The following is a 12,517-nucleotide window of genomic DNA, read 5'->3' as shown; positions in this document are numbered from 1 at the left end:
GTTAGGCTGGCCCAAGACCCAAGCGGATGGAATCAGCTTTGCTTGAGAAAGGGAAAAGATTTAAGTTATGCAAACGTTTCAAATAAAGGACTTAAAAGTCCAAGGCATAGGGATAAGAGTAAGGGAACAGATCTCTCCCACTCTCGTCTCTGCCTCAAAATTACATATGCACTGAGGAGTCTGGCCCCTGGAAGAAAACCTGTATGATGTCCAGCCCTAACTGCAGGCGATTGCAAAGGCTTTCCCAGGCAGGACGCCCAGGGCAAGCCGCCCCATTGACACCAGACTTGGTCCTGGCCTGTGCACCACAGACTCTAAGGGGATGGCAGCGAGGACTGTGGCTCCTCTGGCCGGTCATGCCCTTTGTGTGTTTCCAGTCAGCCCAGCAAGCGTACCCCTACGTCTGTATCTGCAGCCTTGGACCAAGGTCCCCTTCAGGCACCTCTACTGATGCCTCTGCAGGGGACAAGGGAGAGGAGTGGACTTAGCTGACTTAGTCCACGCTGTATCTTCTCCATCTCAGGGTCCCTAAAACTTCTGGATCCTTTTGCTCAGGGCTCCCACAACACTGAAATGACCCTCGGGCTCGCGCCGCTGCTCCTGACCCCTGATCAGTGCTCAGTTTCACAGGGGATAAGAAATGCGCTGCAGGAAAGTGCTTCCTTTGTCTTCAGCCTTTTGCTCATGCTATCATAGTAAGTGACTGACACGGTAAGGGATCAAGAGCTTGGCGGTTACTTTCTTCCGGCCTCAATGTTGTTTCAATCTGCTGCTCTCTCTTAGCTCAGCTGAGCCCCTGGCACACATGTAGAGAGTCCGGGAAGAGGCAAAGAAGGTTCATACTTCTCTCCATTGGCAAATCAGTACAAAGGTGACGACCACCGTCTTCGAACCGAGTCATCTTGGACCCTCCCAAGCAGACACAGTTATTGTCTCACTGTGTTTCTGGCATCTCAATTTATTTCTCCGAAGTGAGTGATGATAACCTCTTTAGTAGAAGCTGGGTCCTTATGTTTTGGCAAAAGCAATGTTCTACTCTACAGAAATTAATGTGCCAATTCGAAGTTTATCTGTTGGAGACTGGAAGGAGACAAAATGAGCTCACCTAATCCCACCAGGTGAAAGGAAGGTGGGTAGAAAATATTAGTCAGGGGGTGGGGGGTCCAGACTGTGTTCAGTCTGACTCACTTCCCTGATACAAGATTTTCAGGAATCTGAAACTCAGGTATGTCTGCACTCTTTATTCATTACCTTATTTGGTTTATAGTCCTCTGACTGGGAACAGAGACCAGTATGTAAAATGGTGTCCTCCTGGATCAGAATTAATTTTGAAAAAATCTGAGGGCGTGCAAAGAGAGGAACAATGTCATTATTAGGGGAAAAGTCTTATTCAGCCATCATGCCCAGACATATAACATCATCGCCATTTTTTTTCTTTTTTGAGGGACGGAGAGCAAGAGAGAGAGCAAATATGAGCAGGGGGAGGGGCAGAGACGGGGGTGGGGAAGAGAGAGAGGGAGAGCGAGAGAATCCCAATCAGGATCCACACTGTAAGTGCAGAGCCCGATGTGGGGCTCAAACTCAAAAATCATGAGATCATGACCTGAGTGGAATCCAACGTCCAAAATTTAACTGACTGAAACACCCTGGCACCCCCATCACCACCAATTTTAAATCCTATAAATGTATCTCCTCCTGCCTGAGCCCAATTGCTTTCTGCCATTCATGCAATCTCAGATATGTCCCCAGATTTTGCTAGTGAAGTCAACATAAGGAGCACAGGCTAAGGGTCCTTTTCTTCTACCCACTAGGCAATTCACTTTCTCCTTGACTCAGGACAAGCCCGCACCTTGGACCCACATGCCTTTTTTCTCTTACCCTCTGGCAGACGAAGGAGGTCCTTTCCTGGGTTTATGCGGCTGAAGTCCCTTCAGTTCATCAGGTGGACTATTGTAACCTGTTTCTAAAATACTCTTGGGAAGATTTCTCTACCGGAGATTCCCCCCGATAACCAGAGAAAAAACATCCACCCCATCTCCCCACAGATTAATTAGTGGGACCTCCTCCTCTGATCTTTTCTCATTAGTTCTCCTGAGTAAGAGGAACTCCAAGAGTCTTTTTAAAATATGAGCCTTCTTTGATAGATTTGCTCAGAATTAATAGACTATATAAATACATATTTTTTCCAGTTTTATTGAGAAAAATTGACATCCATTGCTGTATAAGTTTCAGGCACAGCATGACAGTTTGATTTACATCTGCTGCGAAATGTCCAGCTAACATCCATCTTCCCATGTAGATACAATGCGAAGAAAAGAAGAAAAAAAGGAAGAAAATTTTCTCCTTGTGATGAGAGGTCTTAGAATTTCCTCTCTTAAGAACTTTTCTATATACCATAGAGCAGTGTTAGCTCTAGTTATCACGCTGTACATTATATGCCTAGGACTTATCTATGTCATAACTGGAAGTTTGTACCTTTTGACCACTTTCGTCCAGTTACCTCTCCCCTCCCCTCCCCCTCTACCAGAGTCTGATCTCTTTTCTGAGATGTTCTTTTTTTTTTAAGATTCCACATATAAGTGAGATCATATGGTACTTGTCTTTCTAGGTTTGGCTTATATCATTTAGCATAATGTCCTTAAGTTACATCTATGTGTGGCAAATGATAGGATTTCCTCTTTTTCATGACTAAGTAATATTCCACTATATATATATGCATATATATATCACATTTCTTATATATATGTATATATATATGTGTGTGCATATATATATATATTAGAAATGTGATATATGTATATATATATGACATAGGTTGTGAGATATATATATATATATATATACACATATATACGTGGATATATATATCTCCACATATATATATACGTATATATATATATATCTCACAACCTATGTCATATATATACATATATCACATTTCTAATATATATATATACACATATATACACACATACATATATATGTGTGTATATATATATATATATCACATTTTCTTTATCCGCTCATCCATTGATGAATACTTAAGTTGTTTCCATGTCTTGGTTACTGTAAATAATGCTTCCATGATCATGAGAGTGCAAATATCTTTTCGAGTTGGTGTTTTCATTTCCTTTGGGTATATTCTCAGAAATGGAGCTTGCTGGAACATATGGTAGTTGCATTTTTAATTTTTTGAGGACCCTCCATATTGTTTTCCAGAGTGGCTGCACCAGTTTGCGTTCCCACCAACGGTTGAGCAGTGCGGAGGGTTCCCTCTTCTCCACATCTTCACCCGCACTTGGTATCTCTGGTCTTTCTGGAGATGATCATTCTACCAGGTGTGAGGTGATATCTCATTGGTTTTGGTTTGCATTTTCCCAATGACTAGTGATGTTGAGCCCCCTTTCATGTACCTGTAGCCCTTCCATTTATCTTCTTTGGAGAAATATCTATTTGGGTCCTTTATCCATTTTTTAATTGGGTTGCGTTTTTGCTTTTTAGTTGAATGAATTCTTTATAGATTTTGGATATTAACACCTTAACAGATCTATGGTTTGCGAATGTTTTTTTCTCATTCTATAGGTTGTCTTTTCACTTTGTTGATGGCTTCTTTTGATGGTTGTGTGCCACCCCCTTCTGGTTCTCCTTTCCCACTAGAGGAACCCAAGGCTCAGGGAAACTGCTCCATGTGCTGGCCTGCAAGGAAGGGTGATGGGTCAATTTATAGCCACTTCTCTTCCCCTTCGACCGCAGCCGGTCACGGTCTTTGTGGTGAAGGGCTGCTTCAGACCCACCCCTGAACTCTAGGGTTCTCTCAGGGGTGTCCTATTTTTGAATAGTTGTTATTTGTTCTTGTGTAGAGGGGTGAAGTCAGGGACAACCTATGTCATCATCTTGGTGATGTCACTCCTGAAGCCACATTTTAATGAAGAATTGCTTTCAACTGGATTAGGGATTTTTATCCCCCCTCTTTACTCTCTGAAAGAGTAGTCGCATTTTTCAAGGTCTGTTGCATTTCCCCAATGCACAATTTCCATGGCAATAGCATTGTTGACTATGTGATAGGCAATGTCATAAGAAGTTTTTTACCAGCCGCTGCGTGAACAACACACACTAGCCTGTGGAAGGTGATAGAACACAGGGAAGAGAGTACAACTGTCTTAGCTAATGCCAGCCTGTTCACCCGGGGTTCCTGGCCAGCCACTGACCCTGGATACATGAGTGAACCAGGACAAGAAGAACCACCTATTTGATTCCAGACCAAATTGTCAACCCATAAATTAACAAATAGTTTCTGTCTTAAGTCACTAATTTTGGGGATGTTTCCTTTCTGTAGTGAAAGACAACTGATACGGTTTCTTAAACCAACCTTTCCACCTGTACCTTGGCTCCACTCTGATCGCCTATCAATACAATAGAAATGTGATTCTAAGAATGTCATTGCTTACTTAAATCTTTCCAGGGTCCTCACTTGGCAATTGAGATACATTCCAGTATCTTACAACATGACCTCCAAGGTTCTGCATATTTTGCCTCTAGCCTTCATTTTGTGACTCTTCCTCTGTCCCATCTGCACATCTGCATTTGGTTCTTACAGTGCACTCAGCTGTTTAATCACCTCAGGGCATTTGCACAAATGATTTCCCTTACACACTTTCCTGGCCGATTCCTTCTCAGTCTTCAAGTGTCAATTTAAATGATACTTCATCAAAGAAGCCTTCTCTGGCATTACTTCTGAATAGATGTCGATGTTTATCAATTCTTTTGACACATTTTGTTAAATCACTCTAGAAAAGATTGTGCCATTTTGACATCTCATCAGTACTGTTGGACAGTGTATATTTTCTTCATCACATTTAAACTATCATTTTTTAAGGTACAACGTGGCTTTTAATAACATGCAATACTCTCTTATAAATAAATTAGAAACTATAATTAAATACAAAAGTAAACATAGAAACAACCTGTGAAATATGTATACAAAGGTAATTAGAGTTGCCTGAGTTCTCCTCTCAGATTTTGATGGTTTCCTGTCTCACATTTAGTCTTTCATCCATTTTGAATTTACTTTTGTTTATGGTGAAAGAAAGTGGTCCACTTCCATTCTTCTGCATGTTGCTGTCCAGTTTCCCCAATACCATTTGCTGAAAAGACCATCTTTTTTTACCATTAGATACTCTTCCCTGATTTTTCAAAGATCAGTTGACCATATAGTTGTGGGACCATTTCTGGGTTTTCTATTCTGTTCCATTGATCTATGTGTCTGTTTTTGTGCCAATACCATACTGTCTTGATGACTGCAGCTTTGTAATATAGCTTGAACTCCAGAATCATGATTTCTCCAGTTTTGTTTTTCCTTTTCAGGATTGCTTTGGCTATTCGGGGTCTTTTGTGGCTCTATATCAGTTTTAGGATTGTTTGTTCTAGCTCTGTGAAATGCCGGTGGTATTTTGATAGGGATTGCATTAACTGTATAGATTAAATGTGCTTTGCAGGTGTTGATGAAAATGCAAAGAAAGGGGAGCCCTCTTGCACTGTTGGTGGGAATGCAAACTGGTGCAGCCACTCTGGAGAACAGTATGCAGGTTCCTCAAAAAACTAAGAAGAGAACTACCCTATGACCCAGCAATTGCACTATTAGGTATTTACCCAAAGGATACAAAAATACAGATTTGAAGGGGCAGGTGCACCCCAGTGTGTATAGCAGCATTATCAACAGTAGCCAAATTATGGAGAGAGTCCAAATATGCATCCACTGGTGAATGAGTAAAGAAGATGTGGTGTATACACAAAGGAATATTACTAAACCATCAAAAATAATGAAATCGTGCCATTTGCAATGATGTGGATGGAGCTGGAATGTATTATGCTAAGTGAAATAAGTAAATCAGAGAATGACAAATACTGTATGATTTCATCAATATATGGAATTTAAGAAACAAAACAGATGAACATATGGGAAGGGGGGGAAGAGGAGAGAAGGAAGCATACCACAAGAGACTCTTAACGATAGGGAACAAATGGAGGGTTGATAGAGGAAAGAGGGGGGATGGGCTAGATGGGTGGTGGGCATGAAGGAGGGCACTTGTGATGAGCACTGAGTGTTGTATGTAAGTGATGAATCATTCAATTCTACTCCTGAAACCAGTATTGCACTCTATGTTAACCAAATAAAATTAAAACAAATAAACAGAAACACACACATAAACAAGTGTAATTAGAGTTGAAGACTCCTTACGTTAAAGTTCTTGTTTTCATACTAAGTGTTGCGACCTGTTAATGGGTGGTGAAATCAGTTCCAATGTTAATGGAATAGAATAAGGAGAAAAAAAAAGAATACAGAAGACAAGAAACACTGAATGGAGTAAGTGTAAGTACTGTTTTATAAAGTGTTTTTGTTACAAATATGGAAATGAATATGTATGAATGTGGATCTTATATTGTGACTTAAAATACGTTCTTTATTGTGAATCACAATTAAAATATTTCCGTGATCCCACTTGTTCCTTAATACCTTACTTCTCTGCTTTCATCTGCAGTTAAACTCCATGAAAGAATGATCTGTACTTGAAGTTTCCAATTTCTCTTTGATTCTTTTCTATGGCATTACTCAGTTCGGGTTTTTCCCTGCAACATTTCATGCACGCTTCTCTCATTGAGTTCAAGAGTGGCCTCCAGGTGACTACGTCCATGACCAATTTTCAGTCTTCATTTTACTTGACTATTGCAGGATTTGGCAAAGTCAATCACTTCTTCCTCCTTTATTTTGTTCATTTGGCTTTGGGGACACTTGTTTTTTTCTTCCTATCGGGCACTCTTTCTGAGTCACATTTTCTGATTGTCCCTATTGCCCCCAAATCTGTAACAGTGGAGTGCCCCAAAACTCATACCCTGGGTGGTTCCCTTCAGTCTCACGGCGTTAGATACATGATATACGCTAATGATGGCCACATGTCTTCATCCTGGCCTTCACTCCCAAGTGTGAAGGCCCACCTACCCAGTGTTTTTAGTAGATTTTCAAAAGTCCACTTATGCTTAAACGAAACTTATGATTTCTCTCCTCCCAACATCCCCTTCTGGTTTCAGTTAATGGCATCTCTGCCATCCCAGTTGGTCATCCTTGACTCTTCCCTTTCCCACTTCATTTTCAATCCATCAGAAAACTCTGTTAGCTCTGTTGTCAAATTATATCTAGAATTTAGCCACATTGCTTCACCTCCATTGCTGCCATCTTGACCTAGGCCACCATCATCTCTCACAGGATTGTAGCAATATCCTCCCCAGGACTCCAGCTTTCTCCTTATCTCCCTTCATTGTCTTCTCAACAGGAAGCAGCCATGTTTTTTGTTGTTTTTTAATTCTAAATCAGGATAACTCTCCTGTGTTCCAAACTCTCACTGGCCCCCATTCTCAGAATAAATTAGGAAATTATAAATACATACAATAGCCTTTGAGGCCCTAAAGGTTCTATCTTTTTTTATTTCCCTGCACTCTCCCTGCAGTGGTCTCCCTCCACCTCTACTCCATTCCAACCACAGTGGTCTCCTTGAATCCTTGAACAGGCCAGTGCTTGCCCACCTTGGGGCTCTCTCACCAGGTTTACCTGCTGCCTGGATTATTCTCCCTCCACATAACCATACGACTAACTTCTTGTCCAAATCTTTGTCCAAATGTGACCTACTAAATGAGGTCCAACGTGACCACTCTGCTTAAAATTACGATCTCCTTACCCATACCAGACCCTCTTGTCCTGCAACATTTTCTTTTCTTTTTCCCACAGGACATAGTTTCATATAATTTGCTAATTTTCTGGTTTACTATTAATATGTATTTTAAAAAACATCTCCCCTCACCACAGTGTTAGCTATATAAAGGCAGGAAATTGTTCTCAACTGTATCCCAAGCAGCTGAAACAGTTCTTGGCATAGTAGCCTCAGTAAATAATTGTTGCAGGAATAAAGAAATGGGTCATATAATAATTTCTGTAGTGGGTTAGCATCTTTTAAGCCCAGAAAGATTTTAGAGCCAACTGTAGAAACAGGTAATAGAATCAAAACTATTATTTCTCTTTTGCCCTAAGAAAAGTCTATGCATTTAGTATTTTGTGTATTTGCATTATTTAAAACAGTTTGACCTATTAGAATACCAAATCTAGGGGCGCCTGGGTGGCGCAGTCGGTTAAGCATCCAACTTCAGCCAGGTCACGATCTCACGGTCCGGGAGTTCGAGCCCTGCGTCAGGCTCTGGGCTGATGGCTCAGAGCCTGGAGCCTGTTTCCGATTCTGTGTCTCCCTCTCTCTCTGCCCCTCCACCGTTCATGCTCTGTCTCTCTCTGTCCCAAAAATAAATAAACGTTGAAAAAAAAATTAAAAAAAAAAAAGAATACCAAATCTAACTTCTAATTCGAATTTTAAATTTGTAATAGAGCAAGTAATTTATACTTTTTAAAAATCAACTCTATTGAGGTAAAATTTATAGTTAATAAAATTCAAAATATTACGCTTGTTATTTAAAATTGGGATCTCACCATGTTTATCACAGGATGGAAACACTTAAAAGAGTTTAGGATTAGGGGTGCCTGGGTGGTTCAGTCGGTTAAGCTCCAGGTTCACAGGTTTGAGCCCCGCGTCCGGCTCTGTGCTGACAGCTCAAAGCCTGGAGTCTGCTTCGGATTCTGTGTCTCCCTCTTTCTCTATCCCCCCATCCCCCCTTTATGCTCTCTCTCTCTGTGTCTCTCTCGAAAGTAAATAAACATTTTTAAAAAAGGATATCGCATTAGCCATATTTTTTATTTCTTTATTATAAAGGTGATTTTTAGAAACTGTAGAGGCTTTGTTATTTAAGTTAGAATATTGAGGTTCTTAAAAACAAAATAATGTATATCATTGAAATGTTCAAAAGGATTTAATCGCCAAGCTTATCAATCAGATGAAATAGTTGTCAAACAACTTTAATAGTGAGGGATAAAATCTATTAGATTTATAAATAGAATGCTAAGATTTTTAAAAATGTTTTTTAATTTTTTTTTTGAGAGAGAGAGACAGAGAGCAAGTGTGGGGGGGGAGTGCAGAGTGAAAGGGAGACACAGATCTGAAGCAGGCTCCAGGCTCTGAGCTCTCAGCACAGAGCCTGACGCGGGGCCTGAACCCACAAACCGAGAGATCATGACCTGAGCCGAAGTCGGACGCTTATCTGACTGAGCCCCCCAGGCGCCCCTGGAATACTAAGATTTTTAAGCAGTAATTCAAATATCAAAGAACTAGATTCTTAAATATTTATCTTAAATAAATGTAGTTTGATTTTATAACCAGAGAAACTTCTGTACAATTTTCTTCACACAGAAAACTTTTCTTGAGTTTCAAAAAGTTCACAATAATATAGGAAAGGATTTGCATTTCCAAGGGTTGGGGGGTTAAGGTAAGCTCTTCTTCTTCCAGGTCGGCACCCCCAAATGGGCCCGAGAATTTATCCAGCTACCTGGATGGAGGTGACTGAGATCTGCTTCTTGTGTGCTATGCTACTGACATTTCCATTCTTGACACGTCTCTCTTCTTCCCCCAGCTGCTGGCTGCCTTCCTTCTCTTCACGAAACCCCTGACAATTGCCCTGTGTCCTTGGTCTGTTTCCCACAGCAGCTGGGCCAACACTTACTTTTCTAGAGACATTTACCTCAGTCCCTAAAATTACTAGTGTCGTTTGGGGAGAAGGCAGAGACCTTTATCCCAGGGGATAGAATGTGTGTGGCCTTTGTAATGGTGAGTATAAATTCCATGGCAGAGAGAGAGGCAGGGAGAAACAATCCGGGGCAGAAAAACAGTAAGGAAAAAAGACACTGAGGTGAGACTGGTGTGAAATTTTAATACAGCCTGACACAACACAGAGCATTTTAATATAGTGCTGTTAATTTTAAAAATGGACACATACATGTGTTTACATGATGTGTACATTTTTTGTTTTGGTCCCAAACCTATGCAGGTCATCTACTTAACCTTCAAGCTTCCAAGAGTACCTACCTACTCCGGAATTTTTCAGACAATGTGAACCATAAGCACAATGGGGTTGATGATGACAAGAAGACAGAGACGTCACAAAGTCAGTGCCGACATGTGTCTGTGAGTGGCTCTGCAAGCTATAAGGTGATCCTGTCTAATTTGCAAATACTTACCAGTAATTATGACACCATATGTGACCAACTATTCTGTTAACTAGGCAAGTGATTTTGCTGTTCGGACACTTAAGTTGGTACAGACTCTTCTCAATGGCATTTTGGCGATTTTTATTGAGACTCTTGAGACTGTTTAGAGCCTCCGTTTCACCAAAATAGCACGAGGAAAATATTCTGAAGAGTAAAATATTGTATACGAAGACTCATTGGAGTATTTGTTATACTAGTAAATTAGAAACAACTTAAGTCGGTAGACATCTTTATTGTTTGGAGATGAAATGTTGGAGACACAAAATGAGTTGTGACAGAATGATCCCCTCTGTGGGTAAGAATAAGATCATTTAAAGTGGGTATCTTAGGGGCACCTGGGTGGCTCAGTCAGTTGAGCGTCTGACTTCAGCTCATGTCACGATCTCAGGGGTTGTGGGTTTGAGCCCCACGTTGGGCTCTGTGCTGACAGCTCAGACCCTGGAGCCTGCTTCAGATTCTGTGCCTCCCTCTCTCTCTCTGCCGCCCCCCCCCCCCGCCCCTCACTCTTTCTGAAAAATAAACATTAAAAAAAATTTTTAAACGAAGACTAATCGGCAGTCCACACTGAACAGGTTTTGTAAGAGCACCAAATATCCATGTCTGTATCCACACTATAGGGTTCATTAATTAGCATAGAGCAGATCTCCTCAACTGACATTTCGGACCAGATAGTTCTTTGCTGGAGGTGAAAGGCTGGAAGCTTCCCTGTCCTTTGTAGGACGATTGGCAGCAATGCTGACCTCTACCTCCTGGGTGTCAGTGGCATGGACCCCTCCCCCAGTCATGATCACCAAGATGTGTCTAGACATTGCCAAGTGTCCCTGCAGGGGAGAAGAGGGAGTAAAATCACCCCAGTTGAGAATCCGTGGCATACGGAATGTTAGAATTTGGGGGGGGGGGGGGAGTAGCAAAAAAACCAGGTGACCAAGATATGTAGATTGGCTGGAAATATACCTACCCCCTCATCTGAAATGATAAAATAACACAACAAACCAAGCAGCCTCTGAGGCTGGAGGGGATAGCAATAGGACCATGACACATACCTTTCTGTGTCCCTCCCTTAACAGACGGTCCATCACCTGATCTCACCAGGTTAGCTTTTCTGCCAGAGAGAATTCTGATAATTTTGTCTTTGATTTTTTTCTTTCTTCTCATAATCAGAGAGCCTGAAGTACAGAGATTTGCATGAAGGGCATTAAGAGGCACTAACACACAGTTATCAAATAAGTCATGGGAAAGACAAGTAGAGCATAGGGAATACAATCAGTGTCATAATGACAGTGTATGGTGACAGGAGGTAGCTGCAGATACCGCGGTGAACACTGCGTGACGCATACAGGTATCAGATCACGGTGTCGCACACCCCGAACTAACCTAAGACCGGATGTCGATTATATTTCAATAATAAAAAGGAAAAAAAAGAAGAAGAAAGTTGGGATTCCATGAACTTCGAAGAACAGGTGGGATAATATTTTCTGTGCCTGTTTGCCCTTAAATGCTTGTATGTGTGGAAGAACTCTGAGACGTGCCTTCGCTGTATTAAACCACCTCGGGGTGAAATTGTCAGAGATGGGGACTCCACTGTCGCATGACGGGGGGAGCGATGTTAATCGAGCTGCGGCGGGAATCACACGGAGTCTACAAATGCATCACGCCGGCACGCACACCTTGAACTTACACGACGGTAAGTGCCAGTCATATCTCAAAACTTTTAAATTAAAATAAATACCTCGAAGGAGAAAATAACTGATATCAATCCCAAAGAGTCAAGGCAATTGTGAGCTGACAATAGGTACAAAAAATAGATAAAATTATTCTGAAAGCAGAATTCCAGAGGATTTAAACAAACGGAGAGTCAGCATGGTATATGGCAGCCAAATATTTTTAATTTTTTTCATTCTTCCTTTTTTTTTTTTTAAATTTTTTTTTCAACGTTTATTTATTTTTAGGACAGAGAGAGACAGAGCATGAACAGGGGAGGGGCAGAGAGAGAGGGAGACACAGAATCGCAAACAGGCTCCAGGCTCTGAGCCATCAGCCCAGAGCCTGACGCGGGGCTTGAACTCACGGACCGCGAGATCGTGACCTGGCTGAAGTCGGACGCTTAACCGACTGGCCACCCAGGCGCCCCTCGTTCTTCCTTTTTGTAAATACAGCAGAATATTAAACCTATGTTGAAACAGGAGAAATACGAAAGGCAAAATTTCCCTTTGATTTTCTTTAAGAAAACGTCTACTTAAGAAAAAACAGAAGTTTACAAGCAAAAGTAGTGTAGGCTCTGATGGTGTCTTGCCTGAATTACTCTTATCTAGACTCATTGTT

This window comes from Prionailurus viverrinus, chromosome F1 (assembly GCF_022837055.1).
Source record: "Prionailurus viverrinus isolate Anna chromosome F1, UM_Priviv_1.0, whole genome shotgun sequence".
NCBI classification, from domain to species: domain Eukaryota; kingdom Metazoa; phylum Chordata; class Mammalia; order Carnivora; family Felidae; genus Prionailurus; species Prionailurus viverrinus.
Note: the sequence above shows the minus strand (reverse complement) of the source record.